General features: G+C 45.0%; 1 protein-coding gene across 2 annotated transcripts in view; it reads right to left on the reverse strand.

Annotated features, from left to right (window-relative positions):
* The window catches only part of KCNMB2 (potassium calcium-activated channel subfamily M regulatory beta subunit 2), a 295,671-nt gene that overhangs the window by 160,971 nt on the left and 110,831 nt on the right, over positions 1-23,869 (reverse strand). The gene's annotated exons all lie outside the window — the stretch shown is intronic.

Raw genomic sequence — 23,869 nt, forward strand, 5'->3', positions numbered from 1 at the left:
GAATAGGGTTAAGTACGGTGGCAGGTGGTGTTCGTGGAGCAACACTCTGGAGGACATAAGGCGCTATCAGGGTGTTTAAAAAAAAAAAAAGAAGAAATACAATAAAATAAAATAAAATAATATGGATATATATGTATATATATATAAAAAAGGATAATAAATAAAAATAATATTAAGAATGAATAAATAAATAAATAGCTTAATAAATAAATACAAAAAATTATAATGAAATAAAATAGCTAATAAATCAAAAAAAAAAAAAAAGGAAGGGAAAGAGAGAAAGAATGGACTGAGGCTGTCACAAGGGCCGCAGTGGGCAGGTGTCCTGGACCGGTACATGTTAAGGCATGGTCGGTTTGGGAGCTCCTGAGTGGCGCCCTAGGCAGGAATTGTGCTGTTGGCGGGTGGCAACTGGTTGGGTCACCATGTTTGGGTTCACAAGCACGCAATAATCATCCTGATATCGCTTTATTTTAGGGCGGCTGACGACAGCGGTGGCAAGGACGCAGTGGGCGCAAGGTTGTATTTTCTCGTGGTGTTCACGGAAGGGGTAATCTTTGACGGTTGAGGCAGCTGAGTCAAGCCAGTGCATTGCCTGACGGGCGTATGCGCGGCAATTCCGGGTTTTGTTAGTCTGGGCAGCATCGTGTATGCACGCAGTGGAGGTAACCTCGGGTACAAGGCAAGGAGCTAGTTGGGCAAGGAAGTAGAACCTTGGGGGCAGATCAGTGGGTTGGAGAATGACGTCACGAAAAGGACGGGGTACATCAAAGGGCAAGCAACCCGCTAAGCGACAAACTGTACCGCAGTTGTCCCCACCTCATTCGTCTTCAGACGAAGAGTCTTGGCCGATATGGCAGGCGTTGCAGGATAAAATGTCAGCTATGGAGGCTCGGAGGTTGGCTGCGCAGCAGGCGTTGCCAAGAGGGGAGCAGCCGCGTAGATCGGTGAGGGAGTCAAGGGGGCTCAAGAAATCCAGGCTGAAGGTGATAGCGCAAGATTTGATGGATCGCTTTACCGCTTTTGAGTCTGCACAGGTAATGGACAATCGGCCGGATGCCCCCAGGTCACCAGTCCGTTCCAGATCACGGGGCAGTGACAAGGAGACAACGACTATTCCTAAGGACGGCAGCGCTTCAGCGGCAAGGCAAGAAGCCCGAGAGGAGCTAGAGGAAGGAGAGATTACGGCGGACTCCCCACTGGAGCCTTGCGTAGCATCAACTTCGGACGGTGAGTGTATTATTGCACCACAGCTGCAGTCTCCGGGGATGGTCTGGCCTTGGGCAGGCGGGGCCATAGGTACACCATCTGGAAGCGCATCACAGACACCGCTAGACAGAGGGTACCCTAACGCGCCCTGGCCCTACACGGGACCACAGTGGGGTCCATGGGGTGCACCATGGGGAGCCACACCTCCGCCACAGCAGCCATTTAGTTCTGAAGTTGCAGGGGGTTGGCATCCGTCAGTACCTAACACGGGCTACAATTCGGTCTCGGCGGCAGCTTTGCCGTATGCAGATTATGCGACGCCCGTGGGAGATCATCTGACGGCGGCCACGAAAGAGAAAATTTGGCGTGGCGAATTCGTGGACTTCTTTGAATTGCTTAATAGGGACTGTGAGAAAAAGGATTGGGATAAGGAAGACGAAAGGGAAAAGGAAAAGCGCAGGAGAAAAAAGCCAGATAGGAATTGGACGAACTGGCTGCCAGGATTTGTGATTTACGCCGGGGTGTTGATAAAAATGCAGCCCTGGAGGGCCCCAGCGCTTTTCCAATATCTTGACACAATGATTAGGGCTTCCACTGATTTTGAGGGGCTGGCATGGTTGAGATATGATGAGGCCTTCCGCATGCGGAGCGCCATTCAGCCCAATCTTCGGTGGGACGAGCCTCATCCACGCCTATGGCTGCAGCACATGACGCCGGCCAAATCAAACATGGGGGATAGGTTTGATAGTGGACATTTGAATAGACGGACAAGGCAGGCGCAGTTTGCCCGCCCTTGGGCGGGTCAGGCGGTTCAACCCCGCTTGTTGTGCTTTCAGTATAATGCCAGGGGATCGTGTGCGAGGAAACCCTGCAGATTCAGACATGAGTGCCTCACATGCGGAGGCCAACACCCAAGCATCAACTGTTTTAAAGCGAGGCAGGACAGAGGAGCAGGTGGTGCTAGGAAGCAAGGAGGTGGAGGCGCTCCTGGAAAAGGGGCCCAGCCCAATTAAGCTGCACATTTTGGAGGCGTGGCTGCAGTGGTACCCTAGGCGTGAGGAGGCTATATATTTACTGGAAGGATTTAGAGATGGCTTTAGGATACCGGCTATGGGTGAGCGAAAAAGTTATTTTGCGCAGAACCTACGATCAATTAAAGGAATGGAGAGTGTTGTGAGGAGAAAAATAGGTAAGGAGGTACAGGGGGGGCGAGTGTTAGGCCCCTTTAAGGATCCGCCCATTGGGAACCTTAGGGTTTCCCCATTGGGCATTGTTCCAAAAAAGGCACATGGTGAGTTTCGTTTAATTCACCATCTCTCTTTTCCTGAAGGGGAGTCAGTTAACGACGCTATCCCATCGGAACTGTGTACGGTTAGGTATACGTCATTTGACGATGCCGTGAATATGGTAAAAAAATGCGGAGTAGGGGCTGAGCTGGCGAAATGTGACGTAAAATCGGCATTCCGGATTTTGCCAGTCCATCCACAGGATTTTTGTTTGTTGGGGTTTCAATTTGAGGAATTGTATTATGTAGACAGAGCGTTGCCCATGGGTTGTTCCGTGTCTTGCGCGGCTTTTGAGAAGTTTAGCACGTTTTTAGAGTGGAAGGTTAGGCAAGTATCGCGTTGTTCATCGACGGCCCATTACCTCGACGATTTTCTTTTTTGTGGGGAGCGGAATTCAGGTAAGTGCCGGTTTATATTGGAAACGTTCAAGGAATTGGCACGCCAGTTGTCGTTGCCTTTAGCTGAGGAGAAGACTGAAGGACCAACTACGGTCCTGACTTTCTTAGGTATAGAGATAGATACGGAGCAGCAAACGTCGAGGCTACCAGAGGAGAAGTTGAGAATTTTGAGAACCAAAATAGGAGCGTTGCTGGGGAAGTCGAAGGCGACACTTAAGGAATTGCAGGAGATAGTTGGGCACCTTAATTTTGCTTGTAGGGTAGTGGCCCCTGGAAGGGCTTTTGTTAGACGTCTTTGCGCGGCCATGACAGGTCTTAAACGCCCGTTACACCGGGCAAGGATAACTCAAGGTATGAAGGAGGATCTCGGGGTTTGGATGCAGTTCCTGGCAGGATTTAATGGTATTTCTTTTTGGAGATCGGAGAGGAGCGTCCAGGTAGAGTTTCAGGTGCATTCAGATGCTTCTGGTGCTCACGGTTTTGGCATTTACCATCGTGGAAAGTGGTGTGCAGGATCTTGGCTGGAGGCCTGGCAGGAAGAAGGCATTACGAGAGATCTCACTTTTTTAGAGTTTTTTCCCATAGTCGGGGCTTTGTGGTTATGGGCCGAAGAGTGGGCTAACTCGGTGGTGCGTTTCTGGTGTGATAACGAGGCGGTGGTGTGCATCATCAATTGCCTCACTTCACAATCAGAGCGCGTCATGAGGTTAGTCAGGGCATTTACATTAAGGGCGCTCCAGTACAACATATTAGTACATGCTAGGCACATCCCGGGTCTGGACAACAGCATTGCCGATGCTTTATCACGTCGGCAGATGGATCGGTTCCGGCAATTGGCACCGGAGGCCAGGGAGTTGCCGGAAATTCTGCCGCAGGAGGTTTGGCAAATTGGCGTCTCGACGCGTCTGAAGCGATAGGTTTGGCTTTGACGGAGAGGACGCGGAAGGGGTACGCGGCTGTGAGTAAAGAATTTGAAGATTTTAGACATAAGATACACCTGGAGCAAGTTTGGCCCCTGCCAGTGGAACACTTGCAGCAATTTATGGTGCATTTGCATAGGAAAGGGTTGATGCCAGGGACCATTCAGGGAAAATTGTCCGCATTGGCCTTTTCTTCGAGAGTTCAAGGGTATAGGGACCATTCAAAGGATTATAGGATCAGGAAGATGCTCGAAGGATGGACAAGGAAGAGAGGGAAGGTACAGGATTCTAGGTCGCCCATTTCTCCGGCGCTACTGCAGCAGTTAAGCGAGCAATGGGCGACTTTGTGCAGAAATGAATATGAGAGGGCTTTGTTTCAGGTGGCATCGTTACTTGCATTCTTTGGTGCACTTCGTGTTAGTGAGTTAGTGGCAACAGGTAAGGAAGACAAGTCAAGGGTGGCCCTGCAGCGAAGGGATGTCTTGCTAGGAGAGGATATCCTGGAAGTGTTTATCAGGCGTTCAAAAACCGACCAGGTGGGTAAAGGAAGGCGTTTGGTTTTGAGGCGATGCAGCATAGAAATTCTGTGCCCTGTAAGAGCAGCACAGATGTACCTGGAGCAGCGTGGACAGGAGGAAGGGTACTTCCTTAGGCACGCCAATAAAGCGCCTTTAACGAGGTACCAATTTTGGAGGATGACGGATTCGGCGCTGCAAAAGGTGGGAGTGCAAGGATTACGCTTTGGTACGCACTCATTTCGGATTGGGGCAGCCTCTACTGCTACGGCTTTGGGTTACAGCCCCGAGGAGATTAAGCGCCTGGGCCGCTGGTCGTCAAATAGTTACCGTAAGTATGTTAGGAGCCTGTCTAACGAATAGGTAGGGTGTGTTTTTATTTTGCAGGTGTTACAGTTCGTGGCCGGCGGAAGGACGTTTGGATCATCGGTCATAGTTACATTTATTGGGCAGAGCGTTATGCTGCCGCCTCCCCATGGGGGAGAGATTTAGGTTTAAGCGCTTGGGCGCAAGTTACTTGGAAAGGAATCCGCGGAATGCAGTGGATACAATTCAACAGGATGACGGCCTTCAGCACTTCACCGCCTGATGTATTGGTGGTGCATCTAGGCGGCAATGATTTAGCCAGAGTTGCCGGTAAGGCATTGATATTAGATATTCTGCGGGACCTGAGATGGCTGAAGAGCAAGTATCCGTCACTGCGGATTTTATGGTCTAATATCACTCCTCGGTTGGCCTGGCTAGGCTCAGGGAGGACTGATGCGATAAATAAGGCCCGGCGGGGCGTGAATAAGGAAGTACGTAGAGGTGTCTGCGGCGGCGGCCTCGGAGCAGTGATACAGCATCAGCGTATCCAGACGTCACGTTTGGAATTATTCCGCAGTGATGGGGTACACCTATCCGACGTTGGATTGGAGTTGTTCTTGGAGGATATAAAAGGGGGCCTGCTTCGTGAGCTCCAGGGGCTCTGTGGCGGGCATGCGACATAGCTGAGCTAGTGCGCATGCTGTGGCGGGTAGTGCGGAAATAACCGGTATTTCGGTGTGTCCCAATGGATAAATCAAGTAAGCTAACAGCGCATCTGACCTTCCGGCATTGCGGATCGTGCGATCACTCTGCCTGTGGGGGGAGGATGCGCTGGGCCACTCACAGACCAATAGGCATCAGTTAAAGATGTCTTGAGGTCTGGGGTGTTTATTAGCGGCTAGACAGGATCCGACGGTTATTCGACCGAAGGAGCTTGGCGGCCGGGGACTCGCCCCTTTGATCATCTAGGGGTATGATTATACCCCAGTTTACCGGTTTCCGCACTACTGCAGGCCCCCATATATTCGGTTGGCCAAAAGGCAGGTTATTTGAATTACTAAGTTGAATAAAAGTGTGGCCCGTATTAACCCAAACCGATGTCTCGTGTCTTTTTTCCGGGGTTGGGGTGGCAAGAGAGAGCCCGCCGCGAAGTCCTCGGACTTGGAGCTGGTGGGCGGGGTTTGCCACCCACCCCGGAAGGGCGCGAGACATCGCGCGAACGGGCTTGGCCGGGGGTGGAGAGCAGGCTTTATAAGGGGGCTCTCCACCCGCATCGGCCTCTTTCACTTTTGGGCACCCACCCACCCGCCCTTTGACCTAGTGTGATTTGTGGTCGCCTATTTTGGGGCCGGATAGGAATTTTTGACCTTCATCCTGATTGGCTTTGGATGGGGGGATTTTTCGCCTATCCCACACTGGATCTGGGTTGTTGGCAGTGTTTTAGGATTTTATTCTCGGTCACACTGGCGGGTAGTGCGGAAATAACCGGTATTTCGGTGTGTCCCAATGGATAAATCAAGTAAGCTAACAGCGCATCTGACCTTCCGGCATTGCGGATCGTGCGATCACTCTGCCTGTGGGGGGAGGATGCGCTGGGCCACTCACAGACCAATAGGCATCAGTTAAAGATGTCTTGAGGTCTGGGGTGTTTATTAGCGGCTAGACAGGATCCGACGGTTATTCGACCGAAGGAGCTTGGCGGCCGGGGACTCGCCCCTTTGATCATCTAGGGGTATGATTATACCCCAGTTTACCGGTTTCCGCACTACTGCAGGCCCCCATATATTCGGTTGGCCAAAAGGCAGGTTATTTGAATTACTAAGTTGAATAAAAGTGTGGCCCGTATTAACCCAAACCGATGTCTCGTGTCTTTTTTCCGGGGTTGGGGTGGCAATACTCATAAGTAATCTACCATTCCTTTCTTCTGAAGCCACTCTGGGCCGGTGCAGTTTGCCCAAGGCTGCACAGGCTGGCTCTTTTCCTGGGAGACATAGTGGGGAAGTCAACTTCCAACCTCTGGCTTCACATCCAGATACCTAAACCCCTGAGCTATCCAGCCAGCTCAGTTCACAAAAGCTGATGCCAAATATACTTGCTGATCTTTAACATGCCGCGAGAATACTTGTTACTTTTGCTGCAGCAGATTCAGACAACTGTCCCTTGACTCTCGTGGTCTATGCCTCTGAGCAATTTGACCTTTTTTCCCCCTTTCTCACAGGAACAATTTGCATCGATAAATCAAATCTAGGATGCTGCGAAACTCTGAGTTCTATATCCACTTCTTCCATCAGTTGAACCTATTGAAAGCACTGAGGATGCAGTCATCCTTACTCTTCTGTTGTTTGGTCTCTTTTTGTCCTGAGGCCTTCTGGTAGCCAGGGAGTCCATCATTGTTTCCTCCACCACTGGAAGTCCATCAATTCTCCCGCCCCCTCTGGCTGTGGCTGTATATTTCTTCCCAGAATAATGAACATTCTCTGAGGCTGTTTCTGTTGCTCCAAGGTTGGGATGGAATTATCAGGTGGTGATTAATAGAGTAGGTAACCTATAGCTCAGGTTCCTACTTCTCTCTTTTCCCCTTTCTTTACCTCAGTGTTTTGTTTTGTTTTGGCATTTATTTTAAGGAGAGTCAACTTTTGTTATCCACCATGCTGGCTGTATTCTTTCGAGTGTTATTCAGCCAAACCTGCCTCCTGCCTCTTGCCCTACTCATATTAGGAGGATGGAGACCTCCTAGCTTAATCTAATGAATTTATTTCAGCATTTATAGATGTCGTTTTCCTGTCACCAAATGGCCCACAAAACAGCTGCCCATCCTAAAGAGTGTCTTGCTCTCATGAAGGCAGAGAAAACCTTGAAATTGTAAAGGTCTGCAGTCAAAAGTATGAAATATGATTCATTCATTCATTCATTCATTCATTCATTCATTCATTCATTCATTCATTCATTCATTCATTCATTCATTCATTCATTCATTCATTTATTTATTAGATTTTTTTATCCCAACCTTCTAGACATATGTCTACTCAGGGCGGCTCACAATAAAATTATTCAGAGAAACAATTAAAATACTATTAAATATTTAAAAGTATGATATAAAATGTTCCTTCTCCATGCAGTTACAATGTTTTCTTCCTCTCCACTGATAATCAATGACTACTAAAGATGACCAAACTACTGGATCATACCCATTTCTAATGACTACCAAACCATGTGATGTAATAACATATCTCACTGCGATCCACTGTGTTCTGGATCTTTGGAAAGTGTTAGGAACTTCCGCTAGTGGAGAAGTTAGTAGCAACGTTTAGGGGGTGGGACAAGATATTTTGCTGCCTGAGGCAGAATTGTTCTTTTCTTTTTGCCTGAGGCAGAAGTGTCAGAGGCGAAGTAGACTGCCCCCATCAAGTTATATAGCTCCCAAGAGGCCTGCTAATTTACTTTTCCACTTAGACCAGAAAATCTCACCCAAACCATTCCCTCTTCTTTGTTGGAGTTTTATTTGCAACCTCGCATGCGGTCTGTTGTTTGTGTGATGGGAGGGACTTTTATTGGCTGGGGTGACTGTCTGTCCAGCACTAACCAATCGTTCCTTCCAGCCTTTGAATTCCAAGAGAATTCTGCTTCCCTGTTGACTGTTTCTTTCCCTCTCTTTGGTCGCTTGGGGGTATTGTTCATTTGCTGCAAACTAACAAAGCTGAGGGACAGTCTTTTCTCTCAGATGACCCTGTCTGTTTACTCAGTTTGGAACTGGTCAGTCTGGACAGTTTTTCTAGGCTATTTTCTACCTTTGGCAGCCTTTGGGAAACAAAGACAATACTGTAAGCATAGTGAATACCTAATGTGTGTGTGTGTGTGTGTGTGTGTGTGTGTGTGTGTGTGTGTGTGTGTGTGTGTGTTCTACTGTAGACTGACAGAAAAAGATTTAGATAGAGAAAAATCAGGTCGGAGGACCTTCAATACTCCATAATACTGGTACTCTAATTGAAACAGGATCTTCTCTGAAGTAAAAAGAGAAGGAAAAACAACAGCAACAGTTCACAGTTCTCTCCTGCTACATTTATTCTACCGTTGACACCGTCTAGCCACAGGGATTTATGTCCCCTTTCCACCTCATTTTAACATGGACATATTTTAGAAGGGAGTCGCTGTATTTTCCCTTCCAGAGAAGGAAACAGGTTTCCTGTAGCCCTGTTTTCAACCTTGCCATCAACCAGAGCTGTAAGTAAGCAATTCAGAACACAAAGGAATGGCCCCTTCAGCTCTTTAATAACTGCTGGACGAGCAACCAATTCCAAGAATATGGCAGAAGAGGAAAAGTAATCGCCGTACTGAAATGTGACAAAAGACCATCAGACTACAAAAGCTACAGGCCAATTTTCCTACTATGCCATTTATACAAAGTGTTTGGAGGAATGATATTAAACCATCAAGCCCCTGAAATTGAGCCTCTTCTAATTCCAGAACAGGCCAGCAAGAATTCTATGGCTCAAATCTTAACTCTAACTCAGCATACAGAAGACAGTTTTGAAGCACATAAAATAACTCGACCTTGTCGACCTTGCAGTGGCATATCATACTACAAACCATCAACTGCTATAGAAAATGGAATATTCTACAAGGGGGCAAGGCAGTCTATCTGTCTGGTATACTGAACAAAGGTACTCCACAGTCCAACTTGGCTCTACAGCTTTTTCATCCCATCCTCCATTGATTGTTCACATACAAGGAGTGTATCCCGCCTAGAGTGGTCCTAAGGGACTAGATAGGCGGGATATAAATAAAATAAATAAAAAATAAATAAATTTCAAGGGTATTCTCTAAGTTGCAAGTAGAGAACCCCAGGAGAAGGGAGTGTTAAACCACATCTGAGTATTCTCTACCTAGAAAACCATGAAAGGGTCACCATGTCAGAACCGACTTGGTGGCACATGATTATTATTAATGTAAGAAGTAGTTACAGTACAAAGTTACTTTTTAGATCTAGTTTCTTTGACAGTTACCTTTAAGGGTCAGTGTTAGGCATTTTTAGAAGGTATTTCCAGAATGTATGTGATTCTCTTACCAGTTCTATATGGCAATGGAAGTATTGTTTGGCTTGAAGAACAACTAGATAGCTCAGTGGTTTAGGTATCTGACTCCGGAGTCAGAGGTTGAGAGTTCAGGTCCCCACTGTGCCTCCTTGACAGGGGCTAGACTCAATGATCCATAGGACTCTTTCCAGCTCTGCAGTTTTAAGACATAATAGCTGGATTGCTCGGTGGTTTAGTTCTCTGGATGTGGAGCCAGAGGTCGGGAGGCTCATTCCCCACTGTGTCTCCTTGACACAGGACATTATGATCCACAGTATCACTTCCAGCTCTATAGTACTTAAGATGATTATATTATTTGGCTTTTGCATTTTTGTCAGTATTGACAAGATAAAATATCACAATTCTGTTCTGCCAACACCACAATGCCCTAAACTACAGTTAATGTGGCAAATTATTTATTTGGTCTGAAGCAATAACTGTACCAGCAACATGACTGAGAACTACTGAGTAATGGACCGAGTTCCTTCAAAAAACAAAACAAAACAAAACTTTACAAACTCTGATCCATGATCAGAGAATAAGTTTCTATCGGTATGTAGGGTCTGATTGGTTGGCCTGACCAGGAAAGACAGCAAAGAAGTCTATCCATTTCGGTTCTGCAAAGTTTATTAAAGTGTGCTCTTGCAATTAATTCACAATGCCATTTCCCCCATCAAACAAATATGTTTGCTCATGTATGATGCCTACTGCATATCCCTTGCCTCAGGCTAAATATTTGATTAAAATGATTTCCCTTTATCTTTTTGCATAGATTGTCTATTATGAATATAGCTAGCTTTTCTCTGCATGACATATTTGAAAAACCCTGATACATAATTATTAAAATGGAAATTCCATTTGATGCTACATTAACTCCATCCTCATCCTCCCCTCAAATAGAGAAATTACTGCTCTTCTTTACATGGCTACCTTGGCCATATAGCTTCTAGGAGACATTTGCTTCTCGGCAACACTGTGCCTATATATTTGCACTGATTATACAGTGCGTAATAACGTTTTGAAATGTATATTTAAAATGGAACAATTAGATGGGATTCCGATAACCTTGAAACTCTCTGATTGAGACCTCTGAACCTGTAAGAATTCTCATCGACTGTTTTTTTCCTGCTGAGGACAACGAGGTACATTTAGGAAGCAAACAAGAGGGACATCAATGCAAGCCCTTGCAGTGTAATAGAAAAGCTAACTGCTCTCCCCCAATTCTCTCTTTCCATTCCTTAAAGTGGATGTAATTTTTAGAGCAAACTCCAGAAGAAGGATGGGCAGAGCAGGGTCTTTTTAGGAGCGGCCAATACTTTATGTACTGTATATCTCCCTGCTTCTGTTGTTTGCTGATGACTTATCTGTTAAAGCTGGGGAGTGCTTAAGAAGGAACGGACTCCTGTTGACAGAGATGCTGCTGGATGTACCTTTGTTGTCTCAGTGTCTTTATGTCCTTTTGAGCCTGTTTTGATGATCTGATTGTTCTATGTCACACAGAGTATGTTTAGCTCATGAGAGTTCAGGCTAAAATGTGGAGTGAATGCCATAACCCCATGAAATCAAAGCCACCTACCTTCACTGATCAGAGGGGAGGTTGTCTGTGGGCATCCTAATAATCATGATTTCAAGTACATTTGGATGAAAGGATGCCATTCAGCAGTATTTGCCAACCCAAGTCTCTCTTGATCTCCTGGACTGCAACTCTTACCAGACTCAATCATGGTCCTGCAAAGTAGGCTAGTTCAAGAGAATATAGCAGTGTGAGATAGCAGTTACTGTGACTTACTGATTTCATTCACGAATTTATTCAATAAATGGCAGTTATTTATACAGCAGGACCCCTATATCTTCAGGATTGGTACCAGCAGTTTCACTTGTCTGCAGTTTGCCACAGTCCTATGGATAACATAGAAGTGACCCCCCTTGTGGCCTTTGTCCCACCCACTCGTGGCCTTTGTCTTGCCCCCTTATGTGTTGTACATAGGGTTCCCTTGTATCTCCGGTTTCAGGCTTCCACGGTAGACTGTGGAACCAATTCCCCATGGGTAGGGAGAGTCCCCTGGACTGCAAGGAGAACAAATCTATCCATTCGAAATGAAATCAGGAAGGACAGATCCTGAAGCTGAGGCTCCAATACTTTGGCCATCTCATGAGAAGAGAAGACTCCCTGGAAAAGACCCTGATGTTGGGAAGGTGTGAAGGCAAGAGGAGAAGGGGATGACAGAGGATGAGATGGTTGGACAGTGTCACCAAAGTTACCAACATGAATTTGACCCATCTCCAGGAGGCAGTGGAAGACAGGAGGGCCTGGCGTGCTCGGGTCCATGGGGTCACAAAGAGTCAGACACGACTTAACAATTAAACAACAACAACAACAATAGGGGGGTCCTAGTGTACTTCCAAGTTGCGTTGTAGCCACTCTGAGGTAGCCTGATTTTAATTAGGTATAAAAAAAAAAGGAGCTGAGAAATTGGGGAGACTGATATTTTCTCTGCAATGATACATGCAAGTGAGCATGTATGCATCACCTCGTTTTAGGGCCTGCTTACACCTGCCAAATAAACACCAGTTATACCGATTTGGCTGTGTGTTTTTTTAATTTTAGAGTGTTTCATAAATTCTTGAACACATGATGCAAGGCCATGATGAACTCATTTTCCCAAGCAACACTTCATTTCCAGTTTATTTCCCTCTCAAAGGGAGGTTTGTTTTATTTTGTACCAATGATGATTCACTTCATTCCTTACCATTTTAGCCTATGCGAATGTTGCTGTCAATTTATTTCTGTTGCAAATGGGTTGGATTTCTGGGTGCTGTGGCCACTTTATGTATCATTTTTGTTATTTTTTTTTAAAAAAAGGATGGGGGGGCTGGTTGCCCCAAGAAACAGTAGAGGAAATGAACTGATACAAAATTAAGAGCAGTGTAGCATGCTATAAGGATTCAAATTGAAAGAAATGAATCCATATTGTTAAAAACAATGGGAATGCTCCCACCAGTATACTGTACAGTGGTGCCTCGCTAGACAGTTACCCCGCATGACAGTTTTTTCGCTAGACATTGGCTTTTAGCGATCGCTATACCGATTTGCAAAAAAGTGATTCCTATGGGGGAATTTCACTGGACAATGTTTGGTCCCTGTTTCGCAAACCAATTTTCGCTAGACAACGATTTTGACAGCTCCCTCCGCACTCACAAAATGGGTGTTTTCGGGACCTAAGCTTCGCAAGACAGAAATTTAAACAGCTGATCTGCGGTTCGCAAAGCGGCTTTCCTATGGCCGATCTTCACTAGACAACGATGATTCTTCCCCATTGGAATGCATTAAACAGGTTTCAATGCATTCCAATAGGGAAATGTTTTTTTGCTAGACAATGATTTTGCTAAACAGTGATTTCAGTGGAACGGATTATCATCGTCTAGCGAGGCACCACTGTATCTCACATGACCACAAAAATAAAATGTATCAGTAAGAGATATGGAAAGAATTAGTATAACTAGGGTTCGTTTGGCAGGTGTGATTAGACCCTAACTTTCAGATTCAGAAGCACAGGAAACTCCCTTATGTCAGTCAGACAACTGGCCCATACAAGCAAGGATTATCTACTCCAGTACTCTTTGCTAAGTCTACCCTGGGTATCCTTGTAATTCTGGAGTGGTGTCTCCTATCCCAATGCCCAGCAGGCCTGATCCTGCTCAGCTTCAAAAATTCAACACGACTGGATGTCACGACAGAAACTGGATATCAATATTTTTTTAAAAAAAACCCAACTACAATTGCCACAGCGTCCCCTGCTCAAAGTAAGATCTTCACAGTAAAATAAAGATTTGCCACAACCTGGTACAATATCTGTGCACCACAAGGTGTATTACACCATTGGAACTTTATTGTACTGGAGTGCTAATCAGTGCTGGCTTCTTTCATCCCACTAACAATACAGCAACGGCTGCTCTGTGGGTGGAGGGACTCTTTTCTTTGTTTCTTCAGCATCAAATGTACAGTCCAATTTGCATTTTAGACACTTAGTCAAAACAGTGTCTTTGGGGGTTTTGAAATGTTGGCAGAAGTTAAACCTCCTAGCTCTTGTTATCCTACTGTACTTCTCTGTAATTGAGATTCCAGTCAATCTACTTGGCTTGTCTTTTCATGTTTGCAAATCCATACAGGGAAGGACACTTCATTTCCACTGAGACAAAAATAAACTTTTCGATTCAAACACCAGATCCGTCAAACCCGAACAGTTCATAGGATTCCTTGAATAGGGGCCGGTGTTGCCTCTAGCCCTTGACAAGGTTCTCCCTGTGGGATTTCCATGGCAGTCTCTGCAAGTTAAGCATTTCGAGATGTCAAGCTGACATTCTGTCTATGGCTATAAGAAGTGACTGCCATTTTTACCTACCTCTGAGCTTCACTAGGTACTTGAGTAGCCTTTTAGGAAAGGTAGCCTTTGGAAGGGGGTGGGCAGCTTAACTGGCAAATCTCAGTCCTTCAGCTACAAACGATTTCCCAAAGAACTGACACTATCCCTGGAGACATGAGCTTCTGTCCAGTCATTGGTCCCCTTTATAGAAGACCCATTGAATCATTGACTTCCCTAGGCATGGCCATTGTGCCATCAATTTCAAACCAATGTACCGTGACTCCAATATGACTTTCAAGGAGTGGTTTCACCAGTGCCACCTAAACCCTCTGTCCCTGAGTTTCCATGGCTGAGTGGGGATTTGAACCTAGGCTTTCCAAGTCCTTCCACACTGGGTATCAGCACTGCCTTGCCATCCAACAATACATTCTGTGGGTCTACATTAGCTGGAAATGGTAATTGAATTAAGCCAATGAAGGTGAGACTTGTTCAGATATGGGGAACTTTATTCCTTTTTTGGACTTCAGCTCTCAAAAGATTGCTGTCCCCATGGCCACTGACCTTGTTTTACCAGGTGCACGTGTTTTACCAGGGACGTGGTGGCGCTGCGGGCTAAACCGCAGAAGCCTGTGCTGCAGGGTCAGAAGACCAAGCAGTCATAAGATCGAATCCACGCGATGGAGTGAGTGCCCGTCGCTTGTCCCAGCTTCTGCCAACCTAGCGGTTCAAAAGCATGCAAATGCAAGTAGATAAATAGGGACCACCTCGGTGGGAAGGTAACAGTGTTCCGTGTCTAAGTCGCACTGGCCATGTGACCACGGAAGATTGTCTTCGGACAAACGCTGGCTCTATGGCTTGGAAACGGGGATGAGCACCGCCCCCTAGAGTCGAACACGACTGGACAAAAATTGTCAAGGGGAACCTTTACCTTTACCTTTTATTCCTTTTTTGGACTTCAGCTCTCAAAAGATTGCTGTCCCCATGGCCACTGACCTTGTTTTACCAGGTGCATCCCTCGCCCACAAGTTTCCACAGTCAATGTGGATGTGCACCGACATTTCCAGTTTCTTCTTCTTTTCTCTCATTCCACCTTCTTTTTCACTCTCATCTGTTCATCCTAAATGCCTAATGCAGGTCTGGTGCCTTTACCTGATCTTGACACCCGCAAAGAGCAGCAAATGTTGACAATTGTTTCATGCCGGATGCATCTATTTTTTCCTTTTGTGCTAATGAGCAGCACGGTGCTCCCATAAACACATGCTTGATGGCAAAGACAATACCTTTGAGACGGATGGCATCTGTCATTCATGGCATCTTTTCCTCATTTTGTGTTTGATGCACTTGAGAGATGTGCAACCTCAGTGGTTGATGCCGAGAACAATTAAAATGTAAGGAGCGTTCACATTTCTGCGCTAGTACAGCTGGTCATGTCCTCACCAACCTTAAGCAAGAATCAAATGGGCCTCTTTGATATTACTTGAAAGGGAAAGATGATGGGCAAGCAGCACACATGAAGATACCTCTTTTCAATGGGAAGGTTGTTTGTTCTGCTTCTTGCACAATTTTCTCCATCTTCATTTCAAGAAGTAAGTTTCCCAACCAAATGGGCAAAATAAATATGTAAGTAATCAAACAAATGAATAATATATATGTATGTATTCAGGAACAATACAGGATGTGTTTCTAGTTGTTATGGTAGATAATGTCCTTTGGCAGATCATGCACAAGGCAGAGCCAAGGTTGGGTGACTTAATAGCACCACCACTAAAACCCAGACTGGATTCATCGTCCCAGTGGAACAGGAGTTACCAGCCTCCATTGATCTGAAGATATCAGGAACTGAACGTTGCACTGTCTACATATAAACCCTGTCGGTCTACCAGCCACTGCGCTACAGCTCTTCCCCAATTTCCTAGTTGATTATTGCCGCATTTGAAAAGTCTCCTTTTGCTGAATAAACGTCAACCCATTTAAAACTTCGTTCCACTTGTCAGTAATTGCAACCGTGACTTAATACCGTAACTTTTCTTTTTTCACTACAAAGCTTCTTTGCATTTGTCAGACGTTCTCTTAAGAAGTTGATCCAGTGGGATTAGCTGTTATAATAGCTAATGGCTTGTGCTATCACGTATTAAAATCAAAGATGCTTTCCAGTTAAAGAAAATATATGGCTTTGGAGCCCACACTTGGATATATAGGAGCAACGTTTTACTGAAAATCAGAGGAAACGAATCTGCAATAAATTTCTTCCACGTCAGTCTGGATTTTAAGTGCATGAATACTCACTTAGCAAAAGCAGATAAGATTGGTATTCAGTGGGTTTTTGGAATTCGGCATTTGTGCAGAATCTTTTTACCCTTTCTTACAGTTTTCTGTCTCTAACAAATGGGTGATTCATACTTTTCTTCTCCTTTTTAATTCAAAAGAATGCCTTCTTACTTCAGTCTGCTTCTTCATGCAATTGTCTGGCTCCCATTTTGTCCCATGTGTAGTTCTTGTGCCTTAGACAGAGACCATCCCAAGGTATGCTACTGCCTCCCTCTTTCCCAGGGCAAAACTTGACCAGCCTGGCAGTTGCATCTTTCTTCCACATTGTCAGTAGCAAGCCAAGCACCATTCTCTGAAGGGTATTAGGCTAGCTTCAGAGGCATATGAATACTGAACACACTATTCAGCCCTCAAACGCTCACCCCTGCTCCCTGCCATCTGCCACCTAAAACAATTGCCCCATTCTGTCAAACAACAGAATCAGCCCTGATTACATAGATCCCTCCCCATGTTAGCTTCTGGTTAAGGGATAGAGGGACTGCTAGTCTGGGAAGGATATAAATTATAGTTGTATGCAGGATCCCTGGTCCCGATGGAAGGGTGATTTGAGGCTTTGGAATGTATCCCTGTTCATTGGAGAGACTCGTGCCTTATTTGATTCACTCTGGAGCCTGGATCTGAATGGATTTGTAAATTTGTGAAGTCAATGTATTGGAAAACCAAAACAGTTATAATTTGTTTTGGTTTTGCACAGATGTACATGAAAATTAGGGACAAGATGAATCCCAAGGACTGGAGAAAATCTACCAAATTCCAGACAGGTAGCTTCAGGGGTAGATTAAAAAAAATGTAAGCTGAAATGATTTGTGCCCCATTCCATTTGATTTGTGCTCCAGATCCAAACTGATTTGTAAATTTGCTGTTTCATGTCAGAACTCTCCACTCTGCTTTCATACGAATTGATCCAAGACAGGACAATTCAGTTTGGAATATGTGATGTTTCTGAATAGGACAGCACCACTGTCATGCAAACACCAGGTAGGTGCAATCAAAGAAATGGCTGTAGATCAAAGGCAGTGAGTGAAATCATTACACTATTATTTGTGCTTCTTTGCCCTTGGCCACACCCTTCAAATTTGTAGCTCACAACCGTGTAAGGGCAGTAGAAGCCACAACTGAGGTGCCTCTTTGATCTGCTCAGAGATGTGCAAATTTATTAAATTTGGAAATACATGGGTTCATTTCTTAACCAATCCAAATTTAACATTTCTAACATCATCGTTTTAGCAGTCAGGGATTCTTGCAAGCTTCCCAGATTGGCAGCTATCAAAACACAGCTTCATGTGACCAAGAGAAAATTCTTGGCCATGTGAAGTACTTGAAGTAAAGATGTTGTAGCTGTGGAAAACCTCTGGTGGTTGGGTCGAAAGCTCTCTGCATTCTTTTTAGAAAGGACAGCCCTCTCTGAGGAACAGACTTCTCCAACTTCAATGGTATAGATTTGTGGTTCTCAACCTTGGGTAATTCAGATATCCTTGGACTGCAAGTCCTACTAGCTGTGGTGGCCAGGGCATCTGGGTATCTGGGAGGTGAAGTCTAGGAACACCTGGGTTACCCAAGGTTGGGAACTGGTGTAGACAGATACAACTTTTCCCTACTCAGATCAATTTGGCCTCAACATTTGATTACCTTGAATAGGAGACTTAACAAGGCAACACTTTTGAGACCTCCCAGTGGTGAAATTGTGGAGTGGGGTCAGGATTTTGGCACTGTGTGAAATTAACCCCAGTTCCCTTAGTACAGGTGCCCCACATACATTTTTGTGACCTCCGAGGCCACCCCAACCCTCCAGACCATGACCACTGCCAAACAGTCAGCAACTGCTGACCCAAGTGCTACCCCCAAGAACCTCCAAAATATGGACCCAAAGTGGAAACTTTCCTTGCACTGACTATATACTTCCATCACGTTGAATACTAAATGTCTCTAGATGTGCCTTGGCCGAGCCTGTCTCAGAGCTTCAGAAAGTTATGGGAGATGTAGTCCAGAAGCAAAACAAAACAAAAGCAGAAACCTTTTTTTAAAAGTTCTGGCTTTACCTGAAACAGCTAGCTAGATAGCTCAGTGGTTTAGATTGTTGAGCAGTTGGATTCCCCACTGTGCCTCTCCTGTGGGTACAGCCAGCCTGTGTAGCCTCGGGCAAGCTGCACCGTCCGAAGATGCCGCCAGAAGAAGGGAATGGGAAACCACTTCTGAATACTCTCTACCTAGGAAACCCTGGAAAGGGTCATTATAAGTCAGAATTGACTTGATGGCACACAATAATGATGATGATTGACTTAAAGCCAGGGGACTCCAGGGCTGCCTGCCAGAAAATGTTGTCTGGATATATTAAAGGTAGGATTTCTGTGAAGCACACAAGGTTTTATGTAAACGAGACAGGCACACCTTGGCTGGCAAAAAGGTTTGCAGCACAGAGCGGTTTCTGGCTCCTCTTGCAGGAGTGACTGGCTGTTTAGAAGCATCTCTTCACGCACTGCAGTGATCATCAAAGGAATATTTGCAAGGAAGCGGTGGGTGGGTGGGGAGAGAATACAAAACTGGACTCTTGCCCTCAGCCCTTTATTTTCTGCTACTTAAAAGAGCTGAAGAGAAAACGCATAAAGCTGCTTGTCAGCAGAAAGCTTTGTTCAGGCTTCTTGTGTGTGATTACACTTTTTTATTTGATATTTACAAACTGCGTCCCTTGAGTTAGAGGAGGAGTTGAAGCAGACATGCTTGGCATACAGAAGGGCATAGGCTCAGTAGCCCACCCCACCCCATATGGGTCTCTGCAGTGAACCCGGGCACACTCTGCTTCCAAGCCACTGGTGCTCAGTGGATGGAGAGGCAGTGTGATGCAGTGATATTTCAAGGGGGCCACAGACTGGAAACTATTCTACACACATGACCTTAGAAGGTTCATGATATGACATATGCAGTCCTGATGCAGCCTGTCTTTCTTTCATATTGTGTTTATGACTGTGGCCAAAAAAAAAAGAGGTTGAGAATGGTTACACTAGAGTATTAGTGAGCCCAGGTAGAGTTCTTCTCACTCCCCTTTTTGTCATATCACAAGTTTTATTGCTTCTCTTGGGGTAAAGGGGGAGGATGTTCAAGTGTGGGAAAGATAATTTTTAGGGAGTGCATCTTCTAGAATCATGGAAAAGTGAAGTTGGAAGGGACCTACAAGGCCAACAAGTCCAACCCCCTGCTCAACGCAGGGATACAATCAAAGAATATCTGCCAGGTGATTATCTAAGTTTTTCTTGAATGCCTCCAGCGTTGGAGCACTCACCAAGTACCGAGGTAACTGGTTCCACTGTCATACTGCTCTAACAGTTAGGATGTTTTTCCTGATATTCAGTGGAAATCTGGCTTCCTTTAACTTGAGCCCATTGTTGCATGTCCTGCACTCTGGGATGATCCAGAACAGATCTTGCCCCTCCTCTGTATGACAGCCTTTCAAATATTTCAAATATCATACCCTTCAGTCTTCTTTTCCCAAGGCTAAAAATGCCCAGTTCTTTCAGCCTTTCCTCATAAAGCTTGGTTTCCAGCCCCCTGATCATCTTTGTGGCCCTCCTAGACTTTATTATAATTTCTGCTACCCTTGAGGTTCCTCAAACCAGAATCAACTTTTGTTGACTCTGATATGGTGTGACATCATCCAGTGCTGTCAGGGGTACAGTGTAAGACCAGAATGCTTGAGATCTGGGTCCACATCTCTGTGGAAGCTCACTGGAGGCTCTCCATGACAAACAACTCCTTGCCTATCTCACTCATCTTGACAACTCTTCTAGGGTTGCCAGAAGCAATTCAAAGGCATAAAACGACATCATCATACTAGAATGTGAGTCATACTAGAATGTGGGCAGCAAAGCTGAATAGTGGGAGGAGATTCAGGATAGAAAAAAGGATGTAGTTTTTCACAATACATGGTTTAATCTGGAGCAGGCTATCAAAGCATCTAGTGATGGCCGCCAACGTAGAGAGTGTCAATGAGATCAGTATCTGCAGTTTCACTTATCTGTGGCCTGAAAATATTAAAAGAAAATACAAGTGGAAAGACGGTGATTAAATCTAGACAAGACTAACGTTCAACCTAGGAATGGGACTGCTTCCTTTTCTTTGTAGGGATCTGCTCCCTTTGAAGAACCAGACTGGCAGCTTGAGCGGTGCTCCATGAACGCACAGTTGCTCCTAGAAAGCTATGTAGCTACGGTGGCCAGGAGTATCAGAGCTTGACTTTGGCTGGGGTGCTGCCTGCATTACTTCTCACATAAGGTGAATTGGGCTGTACGGATCCATTTCTCAATTGCCTCTTGGCAAGACTAGACTACTGTAATGCACTTGATGTGGGGCTGCCCTTGAGAAGTGCTTGGAAGCCCTGATTTCTATTTTGCACTTACTTTAGAGTCCATTTATCCTCATGCCCAAGACAACTGTACTGACTTCCAGCTTCTTCCAGGACAATTCAAGATTCTGATTCTGACCCCTGAAGATCCTAAATGACTTGGGGACTGGATATCTGGAAAACCACCTCCTTCCTACCTCAAATCTGATATTTTCTGCAGAAACCCTGTTTCATGTCCCCTCGCCCCGAGATGCTAGCTTGATGAGTACCTAGCCAGACTTTCTTTGTAGTTTCACCTTGATTGTAGACATCCTTCTCAGCGTAAGTCAGGCTGGCCCCGTGTTTGCTGAGCTTCAGTAAGAGTTCAAAATCTCATGGGCTTTGACTTTTAACACTTTTTAAAAATTGGTTTTAAAGTTATTTCTACTCTGTTTCAAAGAATATTTGTGTTGACTTCTTGAAGATTTGATCAGGAGTTCTCATGGGCAAAATTACTTTTAATATAAATTACTCATCATCATCATCATCCCCACCACCACCACAACAGAGAAAACCACTCATTCTTTCGGGTAGCCAAAACATCATGGAGCAAGGATATAATGTATAACTCATGTAATGGCAGGTAGCCAGTATGATTTAGTGCAGTGGTTCTTAACCTTTGTTACTCGGATGCTTTTGAACTGCAACTCCCAGAAACCCCATTCAGCACAGCTGGTGGTGAAGGCTTCTGGGAGTTACAGTCCAAAACTCCTGAGAAACCCAAGGTTAAGAACCAGTGGTTTAGTGGATAGAGTGATGGACACACAGGGACTCTGGGGAACAGTGTTCAAATCTCTGCTCAGCCATGGAAGCTCACTGGGGGTCTGCAACAGGTAAAACCACTGCTTAAATAAATATCTTACTTACCTTGAAAGCCCTATCAAAAAGAACAGTGTGACACCCATGTGACCCTTTTCAGAGTTTCCTAAGTAGAGAATACTCAGAAGTGGTTTACCATTCCTTTTCTGGGGCCAGCCAGGGACTCTGTAGCTTCTCCAAGTCTACTGCTTCTACTCAGATTAGGCACAATGAGAATTCAAGCTCCCAACCTCTGGCTCCACAGCCAGATACCTAAACCATTGAGCTGTCCAGCCAGCTAAGGCTTTACTAGGGTTGCTATAAGTTGGCTTGGACTGGACAGCACATAACTAATGACATTGAGTTGGAGCCCGAAGCAGCCACTCAGAGCCACCAAGTCTAATGTATCCCTCATTGATTTCAGTGGGTCTTCTTTAAGCGTAGAGGCATCTGCATACAATTTACTGAGCAGGAACCCAAATATTCCATGAATGGTTGTGGCAGCAAGAGCAGTTCTGGAGAACACCAGTCTAGAACACTCGTCATTTTACATGGTCTTTCACAAAAGCTACACAAAGGAAGGAATAGCTGGGAAGAAAGGAACATCAAGGGAATTCATTAATTAGAAAGACAGAAAATTGGAGTGAGGGGAAGGACAGAGGCAAGCAGGGGTACTCTAGCTAGCATAGATTCTGGGAAGTTAATATTTAGACTATGACCACCTTTAGACTATGACCACCTTGTCCAGAAAGAAAAAAACAAGAAACCAGGCCTTCTCGGCACAGGCTCCCTGTCTCTGGAACAATCTCCCCTCTGAGATTCATTTGGCCTCTTCGCTGGGCATTTTCAAAAGCCAACTTAAGACCCGGCTATTCAGACAGGCCTTCCCTCCGGGTACCACTTAATTTTTTTTCTGATTTTCCATCTTGAGAGATAATTAATTGTTGTAAATTTTGGCAAAATTGTTTTATATGTCAATTGTTTTTCCTTTGATTGTTGTGAGCCGCCCAGAGTAGACTAAGTCTAGATGGGTGGCATATAAGCCAAATAAATAAACAGATAGATAGATAGATAGATAGATAGATAGATAGATAGATAGATAGATAGATAGATAGATAGATAGATAGATAGATAGATAGATAGATAGATAGATAGATAGATAGATAGATAAACAAACAAACAAACAAACAAACAAATAAATAAATAGCTAGCTGGCCTGGTGATTCTGGGAGTCGTAGGGCAAAGGAGCCAATTTCTCCATCCCTTGTCCAATGTAGGAAATTTATTAGAAGTTCCTGAAGTTTCCAAATGGGAAAAAAAAAGGGTAAGCTCTAGGCAAGCAAGGTTGAGGTTATGATTTGGCTTGACTGCTTATACAGTCTCAGTTTCGCAGACGGGTACATAGCTTTTATCACGGTAGAAATGCAACGAAGCAGCAGGCTATCTGGCTGTGTAATTTCGGGATGAATTTGAACCCAGCAGGACCGCAGGTCAACTAGCACAAACACGGCAAGGCTCCCCTCCTGTTTTGTATCATTTATGAAAATGTACAGCACCACAGCTTTCTCTCTTTCCATCCATTCAAAAATTGTCAGCTTCACCTGCAACACCATAGTCCCTCTACTCAGATTTTTTATTTTTTTGCTCTTCAATGCCAGGCGCCATGTTTCCTTGACTGTGCAGAGGCTAATTAGTAGTACTAGCATCATAAAGTGGGAGACATTGTCTTTTTTTAAAAAGACCTATAAGGCAGAGCAATAGGGGCTTTGCCCCAGGCATCAAAACCTTGAGATGCTTCTCATGTTGAATGTTAGGAAAATGAATGACAAATGCCCTCTGGCCTTATTCATTTCCATTTTTGTTTTTGAAAGGGGGAAAAACCAACCCTTTTAATTTCTTTTGGGGTTGGCAACCGATTCTTGTCCTTTTTTTTTCCTTGGGGGTGATTTACACTCATCTCTCTGTTGGAATTTTAATAACCTCGCATGCTGCCTGTAGTTTGTGTATTTACGAAGGCTTTCACAGCCGGGATCTCATGGTTGTTGTGGGTTTTTCAGGCTCTTTGGCCGTGTTCTGAAGGTTGTTCTTCCTAAAGTTTCACCAGTCTCTGTGGCCGGCATCTTCAGAGGGCAGCATTCTGTGCTCTGGTGTAGTTGGCTTGGGAGTGGAGTATGTCCTCTGAAGATGCCGGCCACAGAGACTGGTGAAACGTTAGGAAGAACAACCTTCAGAACACGGCCAAAGAGCCCAAAAAACCTACAACAATTGCCTGTAGTTTATTTGGCTGGGAGGGGCTCC

This window comes from Pogona vitticeps, chromosome 3 (genome assembly GCF_051106095.1).
Source record: "Pogona vitticeps strain Pit_001003342236 chromosome 3, PviZW2.1, whole genome shotgun sequence".
In the NCBI taxonomy this organism is placed as follows: domain Eukaryota; kingdom Metazoa; phylum Chordata; class Lepidosauria; order Squamata; family Agamidae; genus Pogona; species Pogona vitticeps.